Source organism: Sus scrofa, chromosome 2 (genome assembly GCF_000003025.6).
Source record: "Sus scrofa isolate TJ Tabasco breed Duroc chromosome 2, Sscrofa11.1, whole genome shotgun sequence".
Taxonomy (NCBI): domain Eukaryota; kingdom Metazoa; phylum Chordata; class Mammalia; order Artiodactyla; family Suidae; genus Sus; species Sus scrofa.
The window spans coordinates 33182979-33196176 of NC_010444.4; the positions used below are offsets into that span (position 1 = coordinate 33182979).

The 13198-nt window shown below is 39.3% G+C and overlaps 2 long non-coding RNA genes across 3 annotated transcripts in view; one reads left to right on the plus strand and one right to left on the minus strand.

Moving 5' to 3' along the window:
- LOC102165168 overlaps positions 1 to 13198 on the plus strand; it is a 100753-nt gene that overhangs the window by 48934 nt on the left and 38621 nt on the right. The window lies entirely within an intron of this gene.
- Positions 1 to 13198, minus strand: part of LOC110259287 — a 54163-nt gene that overhangs the window by 21244 nt on the left and 19721 nt on the right. The window lies entirely within an intron of this gene.

Here is a 13198-nt window from a genome sequence, read left to right on the forward strand (position 1 = left end):
AACAGTTATAGTCAAGGATGATAGTTGTTATGAGAGTGGAGTATGGGGTGCTGTGGAGGCACACAGCAGGGGTACCCACATAGTCTGAGGGTGGGGATGGGGAGGTAAAGGAAATCTTCTTGGAAGTGATAATTAAGCTGAAACCTAGACAGAAGTTGGGTGGGAGTAACTGAGCAAAGAAAGAGAAGGAAGGAAGGGCGAAGAGCGGAACACACAGAGCCCAATGACTGGAGAAAACAAGAGAATAAAGTGGTTCTACCGTATTTCATCTACTTTGAGACCCCACTCATTAAGATGTGCCCTTATTCTATATACCCTTAAGAAAGAAAAAAACATTGCCAATTGAACTATGGCATAAGGTTTTATCACTTAGGGTTTTAATACTTTTTGAAAGAGCATTTTAAATCCTTAATTGGACATATATTTTATCATGGAGTGATCTATTAAATATAGCAAAATGAAAATATATGGGAAATAATTTGTTTTCAGTATTTCTAAAATTTTACCTTTAGGATTAGATTTTTCTGAAAGGCATTCTTGATTCAGAGGCATTGATGTTAAGCCTTCCCATATGATATGGTCAAGAGTCTTGGTGATACAGAGTTTCTTAAAAGAATTCATGGATGAACTGAAAGCCATGGGGCCTGGGTTCTTTAGCTGAGTTTATGAGTACGTTGAAACAGGCGACTTTTGATTCCCAGTTGGGTGATATTGCTAAACACTTCTGATTCACCACCTCCCACGACATTTTGTGCTAGAGGTTAAAAGTGTGGCCCACTGTTGCCTGTGGGATTTTCTTCCGAATTAACACCCATTCTGATAGCTGTCTTTCATGTTTGTGCATTCAAGGCCCAAACAATTAGTTAACAACTGTTGCCTCATCTACAATGATTTTCCAATGCATCCCAATTTCAGGGGACAGGTGTTGTGAAAAAAAAGTGTATATCTTCAAGGATGATGAAATACAACTAAAGAAGAGAAGCAGAAAGGGTGTGTGCATGTGTGTGTTAGTCACAGGAAGCAGGGCGAGATGGACAAGTGGTAGCCTATGGTCGGACTAAACATCTTTTTTTTTAAGTTGAAGTGTGGTTGATTAACAATGTTATGTTAGTTTTAGGTATACCACAAAGTGACTTAGTTATACATATATACATATATCTATTCTTTGCAAAATCCTTTCGCTTATAGGTTATTACAAAATATTGAGTATGGTTCCCTGTGCTATACAGTAAGTCCTTGTTGGTTACCTATTTTACATATAGCACCATGTATATGTTAATCAAAACTCCTAATTTATCACCCCCTTCCTTTCCCCTTTGGTAAAATAAGTTTGTTTTCTATATCTATTGAGTCTATACCTGTTTTATAAATAAGTTTGTATCTTTTTTTCTTAGATTCCACATATAAGTGATATGACATTTGTCTTTTAGTATCCATCCATGTTGCTGGAAATGGCATTATTTCATACTTTTTACGGCTGAATAATATTCCATTGCATATATGTACCACATATTCTTTATCCATTTCTCTGTTGATGGACATTTAGGTGGCTTACATGTCTTGGCTGTTGTTCATAGTGCTGCAGTGGGCATACTGTGCTAGCTATTAGTGGCTATTCCAATTTACATTCCCACCAGCAGTGCAGGAGGGTTCCTTTTTCTCCACACCCTTTCCAGCATTTACTGTTTGTGGACTTTTTCATGATGACCATTCTGACTGGTGTGAGTGATAACCTCATTGTGGTTTCGATTTGCATTTTTCTAATAATTGCAACGTTGAGCATCTTTTCATGTGCCTATTCGCCATCTGTATTGGATCAAACATCTTAAGGCATTTCAACTTTATCCTAAGGGTTAAGATAACAAGGATTTCAAGCAGAAGAATGACAACCCTTCTTCCAAGTGTAGACTGGACCGGATGGGAGCAGATGGAGGAAAGAAGACAGGCTGTAGAGGATTCCTGCTTTGTGGATCATTCTAATAAAAAGAGGAGGAATGATCCTCATCATCTTGGAGATCTCAGTGGTGGCTTCAGCCGCAAAGACCACTAATCCAGGGTGACCATCTCTCCCCCAATTCCCAGGAAAAGGTGCTATCCCAGGGAGAGGATCAAAGAAAGAAAGATACTTAGCTTTTCCCCTTGAATAAATGTCCCAGATAACAGAAACTTATCCCTTTAAGAGCTACATTCTCTTCTGGATGATAATCTCTTTCAATTCAATTTATTTATTTATTTTTTTTTCCTCTTTTTTAAATTGTTATTTCCCCAATACAAATTTTTTTTTCTGCTGTACAGCATGGTGACCCAATTACACATACATGTACACATTCTATTTTCTCCCATTAACATGCTCCATCATATGTGACTAGACATATTTCCCAGTGCTTACACAGCAGGATCTCATTGCTAATCCATTCCTCAATTCAATTTAAATTTAGACACTTTCTCACATTGAGGCCTAGGTGTAATATAACCCTTTTAAAAACTGAGCACTATCACAAGAATATAATTATTCTTTAAACATCAGTAGTAATTAATGAAGGGGGTAATGATACAATGAATTCCTAAAGTCTACGAGTTGTAGAAAATAATTTACTCCTTGTATTTTTTTTTTAATGATAGTACTTGATACTTGTTCCTCATGCTATGATTTTCAAAGGATGTCTACATCCATGATCTCATTTGATCCTCACAGCACCGTGTGTGTCAAGTCAGGACCTTATGAAAGCAGATGCTAAGATGCAATTAAAATGCAAGAAATTTACTGAGGGAAAGGCCTGTGAAAGAGGAAGGGGAGAGTCAGCTCTGGGGGTGGGAAGAGCCTTACAGTACAATGCAGGTCTGTCAGCCACTGGGAGACAAGAGGAGGAAGGAGGTTTTAATAGGAAGAGCCATAAGTGTAAGCTCTGTGGGCTGATGGAGCTCCTGAGCAGAGTGCTCCTTGGAGGGGTGCTTCAACAAGCGGAAATGGTCTGTTCTAGTTCACTGCCATACTCAGTCGTAGGCTAGAAGCAGCCTGGGGGGCGGGGTGTGTGTGGCCCTGGAATGAATGCCATCATAGATGCCCAAAGTGTGTCAGCTGGAAGCTGTTGGCTAATTGTACTCCTCCTGGAAGTTTTTCTTCTTTAAAGATCTTTGCAGCAATCATCAGTGGCTGCCACACCCTGTGAATTTAGCAGAGCAGGTACCATTAGCCCTATTTTAAAGAGGTTTCAGATAATTAAAGATGTTCAGCGTGATAGTGGCAGATTCCCAGGTTTCATGGTTGTCTTGTTCAGTGGATTTTTAAAGGATCTTTCAAAACTCTGTTGTGGGAGTTCCCGTCCTGGCTCAGGGGTTAACGAATCCGACTAGGAACCATGAGGTTGAGGGTTCAGTCCCTGGCCTTTCTCAGTGGGTTAAGGATCTGGCGTTGCCGTGAGCTGTGGTGTAGGTCACAGATGTGGCTCAGATCCCAAGTTGCTGTGGCTCTGGCATAGGCCAGTGGCAACAGCTCTGATTAGACTCCTAGCCTGGGAATCTCCATATGCTGCAGGAGCGGCCCTAGAAACGGCAAAAAGACAAAAACAAAAACAAAAAAACCAACAACAAAAAAACTCTATTGTGGCAGATGTCTTCAAAGATGGCCACCATTTATTACTCCCATTTCTGTAGGTCAATCAGCTCCTCACATCCAGTCCCTCCTCTTGAAGATGGACAGGCGCTTTGACCAATCAAATGCAGCAAAATGTTGCTTGTCAGGTTTCAGGAGCTTCTCTCCTCCCTCTTAGAAGCCAGAGAACATGTAAGTAGTTTGACCATAACCTCATTCCAACTATGAGATAACATCAGATAGAACAAAATTGAGGGAACCGCTACAAAATGATTGAATAGTACTTGCCAAAAATATATGAAGACCATGAAAGACAAGTCTTATGAGTAGTTACAGATTGAAAGAGACTGAGGAGAAATAATAATTAAATATAATGCAAGATCCTGGATAGGATCTTCAGGGTAGAAAAAGATTAATAGACCAACTGGCAAAGTTTAATAGTGTCTGTAGTTTAATAGTGTCTGTAGTTTAGTTGGTAACATTGTACTCTGTTGACTTAGCTGTGATTATGTATTAAGATTGTGTAGGAAGTTAACATTAGGGGAAGCTGGGTGATGGATGTATAGGAACTGTCTTCACTAGTTTTGAAACACTAAGCGTCAGAGTGATCTGTAATGCATCAGTAGATACCTGCAACATCAGAGCAAAGGCAGCTGCTCAGATCATTCCAGTAAGGTTCTCCTTGAGTTGGGACTTGGGAAAAAAAGTAATGATCTCAAGATTGCAAAGTCAGTGGCTTTTCTGGGAGTTCTCTGAGGAGACCAAATGACCTTTGGTTTTCAAACAGCCTCTCTATGGGTCTATTTCAAAGCTGAAATTCCTATTTTTCTGATAACTCACTAAATTAAGGCAAGCAACGTAAAAGATATCTCATAGAACAGCAATTCTTGGAGATTCATCATAAAAGAAAAATGTTTGGTAAAATGTTTGCAAAATGATTGCACAGATTATCTATGAATAATCTTCTTGAAGATTATCTATGAATATAGCACATGAAAGATTCCGAGAAATTCTATAGTAAAGAAATCCATGTAAATAACTTAGCATTTATTCTCCAAATGTATTCAACCATAAAATCTTAAATGTGTACATGAAAAAGTTTTCCTATGGAAGGCACTTTAGGGAATGCCAGATGAAGGCATTGTGAACTGTGAAGGTTTTCAAGCAGCACAAGTGAATTCCCTTTTCCTAGAAGGGATAAAAAGGAGACTGAATGTCAAGATTACTCTAAAAATTTCTCTCACATTAGGAGATAGTTCAAAGTCAGTAATCTCTAAATATCCTTTCCTACTTCAAAAGTCTATCAGTGGAAGCATGTGTATTAGTCAAGATTCTTAGTAGTAAATAATAGGATCCACCCTGGGAATGGGATTTGTTATAGGATATTAATAAGTTTATTATGTGCTAAGTGAGATCCAGGAAACTTGTTTTGATGGTACACAGCTGGAAGAATATAGCAAGGAGAAACTCCTAGCTACCCTATGGAGTCATCGAGAAGAAATTCCATTGCCAGTGATGTCCAGATCTTATGTGATACCAAAACCTTAATTATAATAGCTTCCCAGAAGGATCAGTTGCTCCAGATCTGGTCTCATGGAGTGTGACCAAATTAAATTAAAAATGCAAGAGATTTATTGAGGGAAAGGCCTGTGGAAGAAGAAAGGGAGAGCCAAGTGTGGGTGGCCAGGGAGAGCCTTCTAGTACAATGCAGGTCTGACAGCCACTGGGGGACAAGAGGAGGAAGGAGGCTTGATGGGAAGAGCCTCAGACCGCAGTGTAGCTCTGAGTTAAGTTTCTATGGGCTGACGGGAGCTCCTGAGCAGAGTGCTCCTTGGGTGTGTGCGGGGGGTGCTGTGACAAGCAGAAATGTTCCTCTGCCTTGTGTCATTTGTTTTCCAAGGATTGAGTGGACATGCCTCTTCACAGACTTTAAGTCCTATGAGTATCCTAGCTGCAAAGAATTATGGGAAATGTAGTCTTCTCCACTTTCTGGTTATAGTATAGGAGGGCACATGAGAAAGGCTTTGGAACAAGTATTGGGCAAACCAACTTGCAGCATTGACCACAGGGTGCTGTACTTACTCATTCTTCATTTGACATATCCAAACATGAGATTGATTGATTTTGTCATCATTTCCTATTTCTACCCAGGCCACAAAGTTATTCCTAAATTCACAGATGTGGAGAACAGACTTGTGGTTGCTGAGGGTGTGGGGGGTGAGGGAGGGAAGTACTGGGAGTTTGGGATTAGCAGACACAAACTCTTATATACAATATGGACAAATAACAAGGTCCTACTGTATAGCACTGGGAACTATAGTCAATATCCTGTGATAAACCATAATGGAAAATAATATGAAAAAGAATATATATATATGTGTGTGTGTGTAACACTTTGCTGTGTAGCAGAAATTAATACAACATTGTAAATCAACTATACTTCAATAACATTAAAAAAATGCTAAATGTGGTAGCAATAATAAAATCTAGAACTAAAAATGCTAATAATCATCATCATAAAACTAAAACAACAGTACAAAAATAAAACATGTAATAGGGTATTAACAATAAGCCAAGTATTGTAGTTATACTAAAATTCAAAACTATGGTAATAAAACTCAATGCTAACAAAATTTTTGACTAGAATAAAATTAAATTCAGCAGCACACTGGCCATAAAACATAATATTCTTTTTGTCTTTTTGTCGGTTTTTTTTAGGGCCACACTCATGGCATATGAAGGTTCCCAGGCTAGGGGTCTAATCAGAGCTATAGCCACTGGCCTACACCACGGGCCACAGCAACATCAGATCTGAGCCTCGTCTGCAACCTACACCACAGCTCACCACAACACCAGATCCTTAACCCACTGAGTGAGGCCAGGGATCGAACCCAAAGCCTCATGGTTCCTAGTCAGATTCGTTTCTGCTGTGCCATGACGGGAACTCGAAAACATAATATTCTTAACAGACTAAATAATATGGGTTAAACCACAGTATTTGAACTTTGTTTTTTTTCCTCTTAGTGATTAAGAGCTTGGATTCTGGAATCAGAGTACCTGGCTCTACACTGACTTTCTGACAATAGATTTGGTAGTTAAGCAAGTTGGTTCTCAGTTTCTTATTATGAATCAGATAAGTGTGTTATCCACCTCCTAAAGCTGTTATAAGAACTAAATGAGAAAAAGCAGGAAAGTATCCTACCCACAGTTAAGCACACAAATATTAGGTTATGGTCAGGGGAGAATTGGAAGATATGCAAATGAAACTCATTCTCTACTTCCCAGAAACAGAAAGACTCTGCAGTCTAACCTTCTTTGATGGATTCCAGATATTTCCCGAATTGAACTATTTCCTGCTGAGTTACCCATCACACTTTAGGATGTTTCGTCCGTCTACTTCCAGTTGCAGATTGATCCCTACTTACAAACATGGCACTTGGGACCTGCATTTTCTCATAGAGCCACGAGGTCCTTTCTGGAGCTTTGTCTTTAGCAATTAGCCTTCTCTCCAGCTTGGTGGTCTGCCTTTACCTTTAACTACGCTCCTTGGGTTGTGGTTTTACAAGGAAAGACAAAGGCTTTGGAGCCAGTCTCTGCTGGATTCAAATACCATCTTTGTCTCTTATCAGCTGTGTGACCTCAGGCAAATTATTTTACCTCTTGGAGTCTTGAGTTCACATGGGAAATGGTGTTAATAGAACTTTTCTCAAAAGTTATATGAGAAAAAGTAAAGGATCCTGGATGATATCTGGCACAAATTGGGTACTTTGTAGTCAATATTTCACCCCTTTCCACTGTCTGCTCTCTGCTCTGCACTCTGGAGCCATTATTCTTTGTTCTAATACAGGGGTGTGTATTTCATGGTAAGGGCTGGAGGCTGGACCTTGACTTTGTTCTGACCCCAGAAGACCTCTGGGTGTTGTTGTGATTGTTATTTTGTTCAAGAGGAAAAAAAAAAAAAAAAATCAGCTTGTTCTCTTGTGTGTTTCTCCTCCAAGAAATGGAACTCAGCTAAAATTCTGGGAACAGAGTTCAGGTTAACTGGGTTCTGCTTGAGAGGTTTTGCTGTTTCTCCATTGAATGGATTGTTCCAGGTCTCTTGTTTGGGCAAATATTTTACTGTATCTTTACTTAATAGGTTAACAACAGTCTTTTCCTTGGGGTCTTAGGGACTTCATACAACTTCTGAGACTCTACAATGAATCTTACTAAAACTGTGTCATCTTAGTATAATCTCAATATAATTATTATCACAGTCTCAGCATTTACTATTTTGCTTATGTGGGAGAACCACACACAACCTCAAACCTAGGTTCAAGTTCTAGGCTGACATCGAGAAATTTCTTTTTTTTTTGGTCCTCCTCCCATGGAATATGATAGTTCCTGGGCCAGGGATTAAACCTACACTGCAGCTGCAGACTGTGCTATAGCTGCAGCAATGCTGGATCCTTAACCCATTTCATCACTTGGGAATTTCCACACTGAGGAATTTCTATCAGAACCTCTTCGTGTGTCTTGAAAGGGTACACTAATACCCAGCTCTTGGGTAGCTGGACAGAGTCTAAGGTGGTCAGTATCCCACAGATAGTTTCTTAGGGCTGGTGGCCAGTACCTACAATGTACTATACTAATTGCATCTTTAAAAAAAAGTGGTTTGTTTTGGTCACCCTGCAGCATATGGAATTCCCAGGCCAGGGATCAGACCAAGCCACAGTAACAGCAATGCCAGATCCTTTAACTAACCATGCCAGCTGGGATAGAACCTGCATCTTGTTGCTGCAGAGATGCCAAGCCTATCCCATTGTGCCATAGCAGAAACTCCGGTATCCTTTTCCATCTGCACATTAACATAATACACCTTGGGTTCCTCATCTGTAAAATGACAATTACAATATCTACCCTGTAAGGATTAAGGTAGTTGATATTTCCAAAGTGTTTAGAACAGGACCTGTCACATAGTAATACATGTGATTGTTAGTATTGGTTTTTTTGGTCACTATTAAGAGGGGGATTCATGAGAATGTATTTCGTACTTTGGGTAATAATCTAATACTATGTTATTTTGCTGTTCAAATTGTTCCAGTTTTGGCCATTTGGGAGCTCTTTCAGTTTGAATCTTGTTTAATTAAAAACTTTTTATTGAATTATGGTTAATTTACAATGTGTTAGTTTCCTGTATTCAGCAAAGTGATTCAGTTATATATATATACATATATGTATATATATGTATTCTTTTTCAAATTCTTTTCCAATATAGGTTATTAAAAGATGCTGAGGATAGTTCCCTATGCTATACAGTAGGTCCTTGTTGTTTACCTATTTTATACACAGTAGTGTGTATATAATCCCAAACTTCTAAATTTTGACATGCTTTCCTTTTTTTGGAGTACTGATTTACTTTCTGGTACTGCAAGATTCTCCAGATTCACACTGTATGTCCCCCGCCCCAGCTCTGGAATTGGCCATTCCACCAAGGAGCCCTGCTTTCTTTTATTGGAGAATGGTGTTAGAAACTAAGATATGGGTGCTGGGTGAGCCACTAGATTTTGATCCAAATACTTCTACTGTTATGTTAATGTCCATTAAATGAAGCACTAAATTGAGCTGGTCAGGGAGGCCCTGTAGGGCAGGGTATAGATAATAATATTTAGCCAGGTCCAAGAAAGAATATTCAGTGGAGATTGAGTATCCCCAAAAGGGAACCCCATTGAGTGAGTCTGTGGAAGAAATCAAGCATGTTTTTGTGGCCAGCATGAGGCATGATGATTGGATGGCAGCCACTGCATTCTAATGATTTCTGACTGTTCAGCCTAGTTCTAAGTCATTCATTCTGTTCCAACTTTCTGTTGCTGTGTAGTAAAGTACTCAAAACTTGGTGGTTTAAAACAATGATTATTTTATTATCTCTCTTGGGTTTCTGTGGGATAATGATTTGGGGAAAGGCTCTGCTGGATGATTTTAGAGTCTCTTCTTTGGTTTCAGTCAGTTGGCAGCTGCAGCTGGAACAGGAGGAGCCTGAAGCAGCTGGGAGCACTCAGGTGTCTCTCTCCCTTGTATCTCCCCTTCTAAGTCTCAGGGCTTCTCTATATGGTATTTTCATAGCATATTTGGCTTCCTCACAAGTACTGGCAGCCTCAGAACAATTGGGCTGCTTGCACAATGACTAAAGGCCTCAGTACAGGTATGTCTGTGGACAAGGCAGAGGGAACCTCACCCTTTTTGAGCTAGCTTTGGAATTTACTATCACTGCATCCTATTGGCTCTAAGTAGCTCACAGACCTCTCAGATTCAATGGTAGGGGACATAGACCCACCTTTCAATGGGCAGGATGCCAAAGTCTCATTTTAAGAAGAGTATGTGGAATGACATTGTTTTGGTCACTTTTGTGGAAAAAAAAAAATTCTGCCGCACATTCACCTCACCTATGCTACCAAAAATTTTAGCATTTGAAAGTGTGCCATCAACTCAAAAAAGCCACTGCCCTAAAGTTGATGAGTTATCTGGTGTACTTCTGTATCTCTCTCCTTCTATTCTAATGCTTTGATGGTTTCTTAGAACTCCTTTCCTACGCATTATCATTCATCTGCTTTCCCATGTCATATTTTCCGATTCTCCCTTGATGGGCAATAAAGAGCTCCTTTAAAGACACTGTTCTTAGTGTGGCTGAAAGGAGGCATGTCAAATAAAGGAAGCCCATAAATAGAAAGACGCAAAAGAATAATGGAAAACATAAATGGAAACAATGATGGGGAAAACAGTTAGTGGCATATGTGGAAGCATGCAAAAGACGGCACTGAAAAATCTTTAAGGGTGGAATTAAGGAAATATTAAAGAATGGAGAAAACTGCATCAGTGCTAAGTATTGCCACTGGCCTAATTATTTATAGAAGGGTGAGCCTAGAGATCTGGGATGGTCCTGGGGGACAACCTTACCATCAAAATTGTGCCAGATTATATATACAAGGGGGAAAAATGTCTGTAGCACTTACTTAGAACTGCAAAGTGGTATGTGGCCAAAGAATCTTTGAAATAACACTGACAGAGAATGTCTTAAGCTTAGATGGAGAAGTCACATGCTGGTAGGATCAAGGGGCTCAGGCAACCTGAGGTCACTTGCTCAGGGCTATGAATTAGGTATTGTTATTGGTCTCATTTCGGCCACATTCTGCTTCCCAGTCCTGTGAGGCACTATGCTGTCCCTCCTCTGCATGTTCGTGCACCTGCTTGTGTCTCACTGTCCATTCATTCATTCTCATTCACTCCTTCTCCTGTTATTCTTACTGATCTGTATCCTATGTCCCACCTTTAGCAATTGCCATGGTCCACTCAGTTCCACAACTGAGCTCTTCTTCAGAATACCCTGACCAAACACATACACATGTATACACCACTTCACACACAAAAAATTTGTTCCTCTTGATCATTAGAAGTCACTTTTCTTCCATGTGCAAAGACAAACTGGATAAGAGATTGCCATGAACAGACAGGTTATTACAAAATCTAGAGGTTAAGAAATCTTTAGTTCTTGGCAATGGAGGGACAAGGTTCAGTGGGTTCAGGGGGAACCCTGCCAGGCAACAAGAGGGATAACTATTTTTCTATTCTCAAAAATTTGTGAAAGGGAATTGTGTGTGTGTGTGTATGTGTTTGTATGTGTGATAAAACACGCTGTGAGATAATTTCCAGAGTAAACCACTAGATGGAGGTCCTGTCTAAAAAACACATTTGAAGGGCCAGGCACTATAATCTGCAAGCTTCTTCCTCTAGATGAAAACATGAACTGGGGGCATTGGGTGAAACCCCAGTCTATCTGAAGGTCCCTGTAATCTTGTTTTGTCATGGAATACATTTCCTCTCAATTTGCTTCAGCAAGTCTCCATTTTGTTACTCAGAAATTGCTCCAAATATGGGTAATTTGGTGCCACTTGGTTCATTACACTTAGACAAACTATACAAGTATTTACTTTTTCCGTGCTTTTTTCCTTTGAATGTTAGAATGGCTGGTTTTGTCTTTTATGCTCCATTTTATGAGCTTTATAAGCACTAGCTGTTCTTTGAAAGGAAACCTTGCAAACACAGGTAATTTTCTCAATATGAGGTTTTTGAATGCAAGCAAGGCAGTGAATAAACTCAGACAAATCTGAAGGTGGCTAACCCCCCATTTCTGGAGTTTAAGTCATGTTTTTCTGATACCGATTACCCCATAGCTAAGGAACTTGGGACAGACTTTATTTTTATTGCAAGGATTACTAGAAGAAAGTGTGCATTTATTCTGCAAATAAAACTCCATGAATTTAAACATACTATAGATCGATTTAATGAGCTATAAACTCACAAATATTTGACATTTTTGCCAACAAAAAGCTTCACACATGAGATTTATGAGTGAACTGAAAAGTCACAGGGTCTGCCCATTTCCCTTTTGTGTGTCAGAAAGGGATAACTTTGCACTTGACAAAGAATGATTTGTTTTCTTGCTTAGCCAGATGAAGAATTATGTTACACTAATGTTAGCCTGGGGAAATATTATACCAAGAGACATTTGAATTCCTCCTCGCTGGGCTGACCAAGGTCAAGATGGCTGAAAGACAACTGGGGGCTGAAGATATTTCTTTCCTGTGTCCTAAAAGCTCAGGTAGAGTCCCTGCCACAGTTTAGCCTCCCTTTAGCTCATCATTTCCTCCAAGTCAACAGTAGGGGACATGGTTGCTAGTTGCATGCATGTCCTTACCCCTTATTCAAGAGAAGAGGGGCCTAGCCAACTAGACCAAATTCCATCCGATCTACCAGGATAACTTAAATACTCTGAGTATTTAAAATGTAGAAAAATTTTAAATGCTCCAATCAAAAGACAGACTAGCTGAATGGATACAAAAAACGAGACCCATATATATGCCATATACAAGAGACCTACTTCAGATCTATGGACACATATAGACTGAAAGTGAGGGGATGGAAAAGGGTATTCCATGCAAGTGGAAACCAAAAGAAAGCTGGAGTAGAAATAAACATATTAGACAAAATAGACTTTAAAATAAAGACTGTTATAAGAAACAAAGAAGACAGGGGATCAATCCAAGAAGAAGATATTGTGATTATAAATACACATACACCCAACATAGGAGCACCTAAATACATGAGGTAACTGCTAACCACCATAAAAGGAGCAATGGTCAGTGAAACAATAGTGAGGGACTTTAACACCTCACTTACATCAATGGACAGATCATCCAGACAGAAAAACAACAAAGAAACACAGGCCTTAAATGACACATTAGACTAGAGAAACTTATTTGATCTTTATAGAGCATTCCATCTGAAAGATGTAAAATACACATTCTTTTCAAGTGCCCATGAAATATTCTCCAGGACAGATCACATGCTGAGCCATGAAGCAAGCCTTGGTAAATTAGAAAATTAAAATCATATCAAGCAACTTTTCCAACTACAACTCTATAAGTTTAGAAATAAACTTCAAGAAAAAAATTGCAAAAAATATAAACACAGAGACTAAATAACATGCTACTAAACAACCAATGGATCACTTGAGAAATCAAAGAGAAAATAAAAAAATACCTAGAGACAAATAGCAAGGAAAATATGGCT